The sequence below is a fragment of the Lagenorhynchus albirostris genome, chromosome 2 (genome assembly GCF_949774975.1).
Source record: "Lagenorhynchus albirostris chromosome 2, mLagAlb1.1, whole genome shotgun sequence".
Taxonomy (NCBI): domain Eukaryota; kingdom Metazoa; phylum Chordata; class Mammalia; order Artiodactyla; family Delphinidae; genus Lagenorhynchus; species Lagenorhynchus albirostris.
Window position 1 is genome coordinate 71,118,764 of NC_083096.1, and position 11,752 is coordinate 71,130,515.

At 37.7% G+C, this 11,752-nt stretch overlaps 1 pseudogene; it reads right to left on the reverse strand.

The window, feature by feature from the left end:
- Positions 1–1,056: 1,056 nt before the first annotated feature.
- Positions 1,057–2,977, reverse strand: LOC132515899 (heterogeneous nuclear ribonucleoprotein A3-like; annotated as a pseudogene).
- Between the last annotated feature and the right edge of the window lie 8,775 nt (positions 2,978–11,752).

The window sequence follows — 11,752 nt, forward strand, 5'->3', positions numbered from 1 at the left end:
AAAAAAAAGGCTGGAAGAGGCCTTGGGGGGTATGGAGGAGGGACTTAGGCCTAGGACTTCTGTGGCTTGAAGAGGCCTTAGTGGTTGGGGGTGGGGGGCTTAGACCCAGGACCCATGCAGCCAGAAAAGGCCTTATGGGGAGAGGGATTTGACCAAGTACCCATGTGGCCAGAAGAGGCCTTGTGGGGGGGCTTAGGCCCAGAATCTGTGTGGTCAGAAAAGGCCTTGGCGTGGGGGCAGGGCTCAGGCCTTGGTCCCATGTGGCCAGAGGGGCCTCTGGAGTGGGAGCTCAGGCCCAGCACCCCAGCAGGCTCTCTTGGACCCAAGGCAGTTGGGGAGATGCTGGCCATGTTCCCCTCTGATCCCCTGATTCCCTGAAGTTCCCTCTCCCACCCCACCAATACCCGTGCCCTGAGTGGGCCCCTCTGAGTGTGGGAACCTCTCCCTTCCCCCAGCCCCCCCTCAGGGGCCCCTGTCCTGTACCACCTCCACTTTTCTTTCCCCCTTCCCTCCCATATCCTACCTGGTCACGTGGGGATTCCTCTCATCCCTTTAGATGTCCGAGGTCCCCCACCAGCACCTAGTAGATGACCTACTTGTGAGGAGATGTGAACTCTGCCATCTTTTTTTTTTTTTTAAGGGTTCAACAATGCATGATTTTTATTCTCTTGCTCTGAGAGCTTGTATCAAAAAAATATATATTAAACCAAGGAAAATAACTGAAGATTTATGGGCCTCTTGTGCTTTAAAAAGGAAAGAAAAAGGTAGCCACTAATTCGCTCAGATAGAGCAGGCTTAGTGGTCCTGTATTTTGAAGATTTTAAGAATGTTTCTTAAGGTAGGAGGAAACGGAAAACATTCACTATCCCTTTCCAGAATTTAAACAGAGGGCAGGAGACATTCTTTACACCCAAATAAAACTATGGCAGCAGTTCACATGTGACCAAGGTGAATGTAGAATGGAGATGTTCTAAACACAGCTAGGACTCTCAGCAAAGCTAATACACTAAAATCATATGATTACATTTTGAAAGAAAATGCACAAAAACCAAATAGGAATTTTGAGATTTTTCATTTGAAGTAAATCTTAATGCTATTAAATTCACAAATATGCTAATTTAAATACCCAATTCTATTATCTAAAACACACATTGCAAACATACAAATATCTATTCTCTCCACATGTCAGAGCCCATTCATTTCATGGTTTGGAAATGGGGAGAATAGATCCCCTTAAACTGCAAGTCAGCAGGTGTTTCTTTACAGTTAACTTTAGCAAAATTCATACAAAATAGTAATTAACAATGATCTTCTTTACTTGTTAACTCACAAGGAAACACCTTCAAAACTGCATTTTGTTAAAGTTTCTGTACTAAAATGTAGAAAAACTGAACTACACAAATATTGAAAAGTTAAAAATTCCTTAATTTTTTATTCCTGGTACCACTACCACAATTTACAGGGCAATATACCTGATGTAATGAAAAGAAAAAGAAAAAGACAAAGCTACAACAGATAAAAGACCTTAGGAATGTACATCTAATTGACACTACATTGCATTAATCAATAGCTGCACTTTTTGCAAACTGTGGCTATGACAGTCCTGAACAAGAAGGGTTTCCTGTTTAAGCTGCAGTAACTTTTCTGACTATGGATCATCGTTCCTTCTGTGGCAGATTTTTACAGTTTTTCTAATGCATTTGGGACGACTGTCTCAAAGTAACCTGCAGCTTTCCTGACAACTCCTCGCTCTCTCTCCTGCTAAGAACTGTAGCCCTTTTCTTCTGAGTTTTTAGAACCTTCTGCTACCATATCCACCACTTCCACCACCAGATCCATAACCACCACCATAGGGACTTCCCAAGCTTCTTCCACCAAAACTGCCCCCCTTCATGGGTCCATAATTTGATTGCTGTTGTCCACTATAATTTCCAAAATCATTATAGCTCCCACCACCACCATAGTTACCTCCAAAATTTCCTCCTTCATTGTAACCATCATATCCTCCACCACCGCCACCATATCCACCACCTTGGTTTCCATATCCTGGTCCACCACCACCATAGCCTCCTCTACTACTGTAACCAGGACCACCGCCATAGTTACCACCGTCGCCTCCAAATCCATTATATCCACTATCACCTCCTCCATAACTACCTCTGCTGCCACCACCTCCACCACCATACCCTCCTCTTCCACCAAAGTTTCCACCACGGCCAAAGTTACCTCCACCACCTCCAAAGTTTCCTCCACGACCCATAAAGTTGCCAGATCCACCTCCACGACCTCTTTGTGATCCAGCAGATTGCACTTCTTGTTTAGAAAGGGCCTTTTTCACTTCACAATTATGCCCATTAATAGTGTGGTATTTCTGAACAACAATTTTATCAACTGTATCATGATCATCAAAAGTTACAAAAGCAAATCCTCTCTTTTTTCCACTCTGCCTGTCTTCCATAACTTCTATGGTTTCAATCTTGCCATACTTTTCAAAGTAGTCTCTCAAATTATATTCTTCTGTATCTTCTTTAATACCACCAACAAAAATTTTCTTCACTGTTAGATGGGCACCAGGCTTTACAGAATCCTCTCTAGAAACAGCTCTCTTTGGTTCCACTAAACGCCCATCAACCTTGTGTGGTCAAGCACACATTGCTGCATCCACCTCTTCAACACAAGAGTAAGTAACAAAACCAAAGCCCCTGGAATGTTTTGTTTGCGGGTCTCTCATCACCACACAATCTGTAAGTGTGCCCCATTTCTCAAAATGTTCTCTTAAGCTATCATCTGTAGTTTCAAAGCTCAGACCACCAATAAACAGTTTTCTCAACTGTTCTGGTTCCTTTGGATCATGACCCTCCTCCCCCCGGCGGCGATGGCGACGGCCGGAGTCGGGCTGGGGGCGGCTGGGCGGCGGTTTTACCTCCATTTTGAGACCGGACTCGCCTCTTCCAACTCGAGTTCAATATGGGACCGAACTCTGCCATCTTGACTTTGTGTCCTTAGCCCACTATTGTATTTCTGTGTGTTTTTAAGGGTGTCTTTTATAAGTAGCATATATCTGGACTAACAATTTTTTTAAACCTAATTTTAGAGACTTAATCTTTTTCTAGGGGAATTTAACCCATTCACATTTGCTGTAATTATTGATAAATTTGTATTTAGTCTTACCACCCTATTTTATGTTTGCTATTAACAATGCTCTCTTGTAACTATTGTGTAGTTCCCCTTTTTGCTGACATTACCAAAATTTTTTTGTTTAGTTTTACTTTCCTTTTTTCTCCCCTGCCATTTCCTCTTAGTACAGTAGTTCTGTTATGCTAGTGTGAGTAGTTAAAATCACCCAGAGTACTTCTTAAATGCAGATGCCTGGACCCTTCAGAGATTATGATTCTGTACATGCAAGGGTATGCTGCCTAGGAATCTGCATTTTAAACATATCACAAATGGTTCTGTAGCAGATGATTTTAAGATTAAGCATTAAGAATTAATGCTCTAGTCTGGAAGTCAAAACTTTGTTTCTATTCTGCAAGGTATTATTTTAGCAAATAATCTAAATCTACATTTTTATACATGTCATGATATTATCTGTTTGTATAATCTTTTGCATCTAAGCAAGATTTTTTAAAGTATCCTTTTACTTTCTCTCAACTTACATTTTTAAACTAATTTAAGTTCTGCATTATTTTACATTAAATTTCTGCTTTTTAACAAAATCCTTTTTACTGAATAGTTCACTGCCACATTCTCAGCAATTATATATACCTGCCTATGGGTTTCATAGTTTTTTTCCTAATCACTACTTCTACTTTTTAAAAACTTTAAAAAATAATGAAATATAGCATACGTTCAGAAAAAAATACATAAACCGTGAAATAAAGTGAAGTGAAAATCATTACCCAGGTTAATAAATAGAATATTTCTATCACCCCTGAATCTGCATATGTGTCCTTTGACAATCACAACATAGTCCCTTCCTAATAGGAAAAAAAAAAAACACTCTCCTGATTTGTATGGTAATCATTTCTTTGCTTTACTTTATAGTTTTATTATCTGTTGTTTGCATCACAAACAATAGTTAATTTAGCTTTGCCTGTTTTTGAAGTTTTCTGTTTGGAACTATATAGTATATGTTATTTTGTACCTGGCTTATTTTTTTCAATATCATGGCTTTGATATTCACCTATTTTTGTGGTATGTAGCTGTAATTCATACATATATTCCACAGTTTATTATCAATTATAGTGTTGATGGATATTTGAGTCATTTCTGGTTTTGGGACACTCTAAACAGTGCTGTTATGAGCACACTAGTGTATGCTAGTATACAGTATACAGGTATGTTCTGACACCAGTTCTCGGAAACCAGCTGGATATTCTACAATTCAATTCAATTTTGACCCTAACTATCCAGAGCTGGTGCAGACCCCCCAAATTAAAGGCATAGTCCTTTGTAAGATAGTCTCCACTTCAGATACCACCTGCAAATCTCAGGGACATTGGACAGCTAGGAGTTTCAAAATGTTTGGTTTCTATCCTAACTGTGGTGGACCTCAGTAAAATTGTGATTCTGACCACCTGGAGTTCACTTCAGGTTCCACAGGAATTCAGTCCTTCAAAAGACTGGCCTCACTTTAGATACCCACTGCAAGTCTTGGGGGCAGTCTACATTTCTGACTGACTGGCTGTACATTTGGGAGTCCCCATGACCTTCTCAGATTTGATAATTTGCTAGAATGACTCATAGTACTCATTGAAAACACAATACTTATGATTATAGTGTTATTGTAAGGAATACAGATTAGACAAAGCCAAAGAGATGCACAGGACAAAGTATGGTGTGTTTGTGGGGGGACATCAGAGCTTCCAAGCCTTCTCATTATGGAATCTGGGTTCATCACCCTCCCAGCACATCGATATGTTGACTAACCAGAAAGTTCCACTGCACCTCAGTATCCAGTGTTTTTATTGAGGTTTTGTTATATAGGTATGATTGATTAAACCATTGAACTAAATCTCCAGCTCCCCTCTTCTACCTACAGGTTAGGAGGCTTAAAGTCCTAACTTTCTAATGGTGTGCTTGGTTTTTCTGGTGACCAGCACTTCTCTTGAAGTTAGGTGGGGGCCCACCATGAGTCATCTCATTAGCATAACAAAGACACTCTTATCACTCACTTCAAGGATTTTTGAACCTCTGTGCTAGAAACCAGGGACAAAGACAATATATCCTTATTATACCACCACAGATAAAGCATTTTTTGGTGGCATACACCTAAGAGTGGTATAGTTAAGTTATAATAAATGCATATCTTTAGGTTTGCTAGAAAATGGGAAACAGTTTTACAAGGGGATGATATTAATTTATACTCTCAGTACTAAAAGATTTCTGAGAGCTCAAATTGTTGCACATCTTTGTTGAAACATGGCATTATCTTAGATTTTAGTTTTTGTCAATTTGGTAGATGCATTGTGGCATCTCACATTTTCTTTATTACTTATACTATCTTTCATTCTTGAGAGTTTTCACTGGGTATAGAATTTTAGGTTGGCAGTTGCTCTTTTGAAGCTTTTCTTTAAAACTATTTAGAGGGTACTTTTTTTGTTGGGGAGGGTGTCTGGCTCTTTTAAGATTTTTCTGTGTCCTTTGTTTTCTGCAGTTACATAATTGTATATCTAGATGTGAATTTCTTATTTATTCTACTAGAGAGCTTTGGTCTTCTTAAATGTCTGGATTGGTGTCTTTCTTTGGTTCTAGAAAAGTGTCAACCATTATCCTTTTGAATATTGTCTGTACTCTGTTGCCTTTCTTTTTCTTCTGAGTATCTGATTAAATGTAGGTTACCCTGCATTGCTCTATTTTCTGTCTTTTTCATGATTTCTACTGTAAAAAGATAATAAGGAGAAACCTTAAGTAAGTAGAGGTGGGAGAACAGAAGGGGCAGCTCTCATGCCCGGTGGTGATAGCAGAGGCCCACAGGAAGGAAGACTCCTCTTCTTTCCTGGCAACAACTGTGCTAATGAAAAGCCATGGACTCTTGATTTTCTTTAGCCCTCCCAACTTCCTTTTCCCTCCATAAAAGCATTCTCCTTCCCTTGCTGTGTGGGGACTTGCATGTGACTTGCTGTTGTTGCAGATCCTGAATTGCATTTCTCTACTAATCCCAAATTGACCCATCTTTGCTGAAGAAATGACTGTTAGCCTATTTGTTTTAGGACATTGCTACCTTTTTAATTGCTTTGTGCTGCATTCTGGTTATTTCTTATAATTTATCTTATAAAGTTGTCTATTTCTTAAACAGATCCATTGCAGTCTTGTTTTCAGTTATTTTTCAGCTCTAGAATTTCTATTTGGTTCTTTTTCAAATATGTAGTGCTAGTTTTTCCTGTTCTCAGAGCAGATATTTTCAAGCTTGCTTTTCAATTTCTTTTAACCTAGCAAGCATAGTAATTTTCTAATGTGTCTGATAATGTCAATATACGAAGCTTTGTGGGTAATTTTCTGATGTTTGTTTTTCTGGTACTTGCTCACAGAGTTTGTTTCCTCATGTGCCTGAGTTATTTGACTATGTTATTCTCACTGCAAATTAAAAATATTATTAATATGAATGATTTGATATATAGAATGAATATCTCTTCCTCCAGAGAGGATTTGCATTCGCGTTTTAGATGCCTGGGGGGACCGCTGATCTAGGATCATCATAGTCTAAGTTCAAGCCTTGAGATTCCCTGAGTGTGCAGTGATGTAAATCCATATAGTAAGACTGCACAAGTGTTTGTTTGCTTCTGGTTCACACTGTCCTAAGGATATAATCCATTAGGGTCTCAGTTAATTGTAGGGAGAGGCTTCTATTAGATTTCCCATCTTGTGCAGGTCTTCAGCATTGATTCTGTTTTTCCTGCCCTTTGAGACCACTAAAAAGAAAGTTCAGATTGGCTAGGATTGGCAAATACCCTTAGGGCCAAAGCAGATTTCCATGTTTACTTATCTCCTTGGGTTTCTATTTTACCTTCACTTTGGTTTTGTATTTATTTTTTTGCTTATTCTCTTTTTCTTTTTAGGTAAAAAGGTTTCTTAAAAAAGGTTTTATCTAGTGTTTTAGTTGTTTTCTGAGTAATTTTGCCTGCTATTACTGGAAACTGGCAGTATATTATGATTTCCTGAAGTTTTTGTTTTGCTGAAAAATAATCTAGAATAATTTTTTCTTTTAAGAAATGGTACATGAGCAGTAAATGTTCTCCATCTTCGCATGTTCCAGAAAGTCTTTGCTTTGCCCTTACATCTGGTTGATAATTTGGATATAGTAGTATAGGTTTGAAATACTTTTCTTCACCTATAGGCTTGGCAGAGTTTTCTGACCTGAATTCCCCATGACGTGCCTTTCCCCAAGGTACTCCCTCCAAATGGGAGGTCTTAATATGGCCGAGGGGTAGGATACCTTGTAGTATACACGGACAGGAAGAGGAAAACCACTGAGGACCCATGCTGATGACCACGTGAGGAAATCTTTACATTGGTGGTAGAAAATATTAATCTGTTTTACTCCTGGGTTTGGCTGGCTGTTGTGTGTTTTTTTTTTTTTTTAAAGTCTTGCCTATTGTGGAGGTCTGGAATTATACCAGGCCATCCTCAGCTTTTCTCTATGCTCAAAGATTTGAGATAGGAGCCTTCCCTATGCAGATCCTTCATTTGATTGGAGGGCAGGTCTCAGGTGAATGCCAAAGCACTTAATAGCTATTCATTATTAGGGGAGAGGAAAATTCATTACTGTAGATCTATTCTCTAGGACAGAAGTCCCCCTGGGACTGGTTTTGTGGAAGACAGTTTTTCCATGGATGGGGTGGGTATGGTTCAGGTGGTAGTGCGAGCAATGGGGAGTGATGGGGAGCAGCAGGTGAAGCTTTGCTCCTTCTCCCGAGGCTCACCTCCTGCTGGGCGGCCTGGTTCCTAACAAGGGGTTGGGAACCACTGCTCTAGGAATTATTTTGGTTAATTAATCTGGATGCCTTTGATTTCCTTTTCTTGCCTGACTATATACTGTCTAGGACCTGAGAACCTTGCCTAGTTCCTGCCCTTAAAGTAGTGAGAACTCCAGGAGGTTGGTTTGGGCTTTAACACCTGTATAGGTAAAGGAAAATACACTTTGGGAGATGAAGAGGTAGGATGGAGGCTTCTGTATAAATCTAGGACCCTTGGTGAACTGCATGTTAAGGGAAAGGAGGATTAGGAAAAATGCTACTCGTTACCAAAATAAGGAAGTGGCAAGGAAATAGATATATACCTAGGCTTTAGGTGAAAAATGAATCCCCTAAAAATTGACACCCCAGGCCTGCACATCACAGTGATTTGCAGTCTGAATTTACATAACCCACATGATCTAATGACTCCCAAGCAAAGACATTAACAAAAAAACAATTACCTTCTTGTGATACTTTGGTGTCTTGGAATATTTGTTTTTGTCTTAGTTCTTTGTTGACTGGATGCTGAGCCAAGTATATTTGTAATCATTAAAGAGAGTTCAGCTTGAAGTTGTTAGCATAATGTTGACCTTTTCTTTCTCTTCTTGTGAATGATGTAATAGCAAAGAGAGGAATTAGAATCAAAATATAATTTTATATATTTGGAAAAATTAGGAAACAGCTAAAAATGTCAAATCAGAAAGTAAGTGGAATGGCCTCTAAAAGCAGAGAAAATCAAGCAGGGTTGTAAACAAGCAAACAGGGAGAGTTTTCCAGCAAGGAGTACTTCCTAAATTTGAGAGTACATATGGAGGTAAAAAGTAAATTTTTCATTTTCATTAATGGTAAATATAGCAAACAGACTGGTAGGAGAAGCTTTTCTGGACCCAGTTTGTTGCCAGAACCTGAGAAAGTGGGATTAAGTGAGAAATCATGTAACAAGCCGTATGTGGAAACATTCAGTTTCAGTGGTATATGAGTCAGGAAAAGGGTAGATTTTTCACTGAAGAATTTTACAGCCATCTCTCTTAATTGGCTGAGAGAAGCAATTGATAAACAGTATAACCAAAGCCAAAGATCATAAAGAAGACTTCAGGTAGCATGGAACACAGTCTATGTTCAGAAAAAAAAAGCCTCAGTCAAAGATAAGTAGGTAGAAAAGGAATCATTACAGGATCTCTAGTACAATACAACAAGAAAATGAGATCATTGAAGGAACTGAAAACAATTGGAATATGAAGAACAGATCTCAGCAAAACATCTTTATAGAAGAAATGAAAATTATTCCCAAGTTAAAATATAAAATGAAATTGCTTCCACAAACAACAGGAAACACCACAGCAGATATAAGAGTTCAGGGAAAAGATAAAGCCTGAGCAATGAGGAGCAAGAACTGAAGTAGAAGAAAACATGTATCACATCACTGAAAGTGAAATTTGAAGGAGAACAGGGAGAATAGACAGGGCTGAGGACACTGATGAGGACTTGGAAAGGGATACCAAGTATAGAAATCAGGAAAAAAAATCAAAATGAAATGGAAATACAGTCAAACATTAATTAGGGAAAGGGAAAAATAATATATACGGAATTAGGTAAAGGAGATCCAAAATACACATAATTGGAATCCCAGAAGAAGAAAATTGAAATAATAAAGATATTTTGGAAGACATGCAAAAATGTCAAATCACTTCTGACAGAAAGAAAAATCAGGCCAACATCAGATTTCTCTAGAGCCATGTACAATGACACAGTAGAACAGTGCCTGCAAAATTCTTTAAGAAAATCTGACCTAAAAAATTGCCTCCATACAAATTATTGTTTAAATACAAATTCAAAAAAATCTTTTTGTCTTTTGCTTTTATATTTTTAATGTGAAAAAAAAGAATTCACGAGCCCTTCTTTAAAAATCTACAGGTGGGTAAACATAACCAACTAAGTAGAAATGACAAGAAAATGTACAGCAAAGAGAATGGCAAGGATAATTTAGTTGAACACTTAGAATTTAACAACCATGACAATTAAGGGGCCAGAAGAGATTGTAAATGTTATGTGCTTTGACACACAATAGATTTTAAGTGATGTAATTACATATGTAATACATGAGTATTACAATAGGGAGAAAAAAGTAGAAAGTAGGAGGTAGTACGGATATACTGATTCCCTCATCTTTTGTAGCTGGAAATCAAAAGATGTAATATAAAATAGAAATGTCAAGTATTACAGGTATTAGTATACTTGAATACAAATATAATGCAATAAACTAAAATTGGATAGTGGAGGAGAAGGAACTAAAAGGGATGAAAAGGAAATACACTTCATGGTAACTATTATGTACTCCCTAAAAAGATAGTTTTAAGGGTATTATATGAAGAATAGTTATAAAGAGAACCACTAGAACAAAAAATAACAAAATGTTTAAATTATCACAAAAAATACATCCAAAACAAAGGAATGAAACATAGACTATATATTAAGTGAAAAACAAAACAAAACAAAACAGTTTTAATGTATAATAGTGCTTGCTTTGGTAGCACATATGTTCAAATATAAATAATATAATTGCAGAATAAAAACACAAATTATGTCAATAAATTTAAATAGGCCAAACTTATTTTAAAGGATTAGATTAAATCACAAGCCAATAATCAATTCTAAAAGTGATTCAGAAAGGTTGAAAATGAAAGTGAGGACATACTCAGCCATAAAAAGAAATGAAACTGAGTTATTTGTAGTGAAGTGGATGGACCTAGAGTCTGTCATACAGAATGAAGTAAGTCAGAAAGAGAAAAACAAATACCGTATGCTAATACATATGTATGGAATCTAAAAAAAAAAAAAAAAGGTTCTGAAGAACCTAGGGGCAGGACAGGAATAAAGACACAGACATAGAGAATGGACTTGAGGACACGGGGAGGGGGAAAGGTAAGCTGGGACGAAGTGAGAGAGTGGCATGGACTTATATATACTACCAAATGTAAAATAGATAGCTAGTGGGAAGCAGCCACATAGCACAGGGAGATCAGCTCGGTGCTTTGTGACCACCTAGAGGGGTGGGATAGGAGGGTGTGAGGGAGATGGAAGAGGGAGGAGATATGGGGATATATGTATATGTATAGTTGATTCACTTTGTTATAAAGCAGAAACTAACACACCATTGTAAAGCAATTATACTCCAATAAAGATGTGGAAAAAAAAAGTGAGAACAGTTACATTAGGCAAATTCAAGCAAAAAGAATATCAAACATGGGTGAATTCAGAGCAGACAAAAAGCATTAAACAAAAACAAAAGAAATGCCCTTTGTAATACTCAGGGGTGCAATTTGTAATGAAGAAGAGTATTTACAAATATACTTTCATTAATATAGTATGAACATTTATAAATGAAAAATTATCAAAGATATGAGAAGAAATAGAGAGTAGGAGACTTTAAATCACTTTTCTCAGTTCACTGTCAAGTGGACAAAAGGTATCTAAGAATACAGAAGCTTTCAATCTCAAAAATAAGATCAAATTGATATACCTAACTCTATAGCCTGAAAACAAAGTGCCTTTTTCATTCAAGTTCCCATGGAATAGTCACAAAATTTGGCCACACATTAATCCATAAATAAAATAACAAATTTTAAGAGAATATAAAGGGAATAGAAAAACATTTTCTGGGACTTCCCTGGTGGTCCAGTGGTTAAGACTTCACCTTCCAATGCAGGGGGTGCAGGTTCGATACCTGGTTGGGGAACTAAGATCCCACATGCCTCACAGCCAGAAAACCAAAACATAAAAAACCCAGAAGCAATATT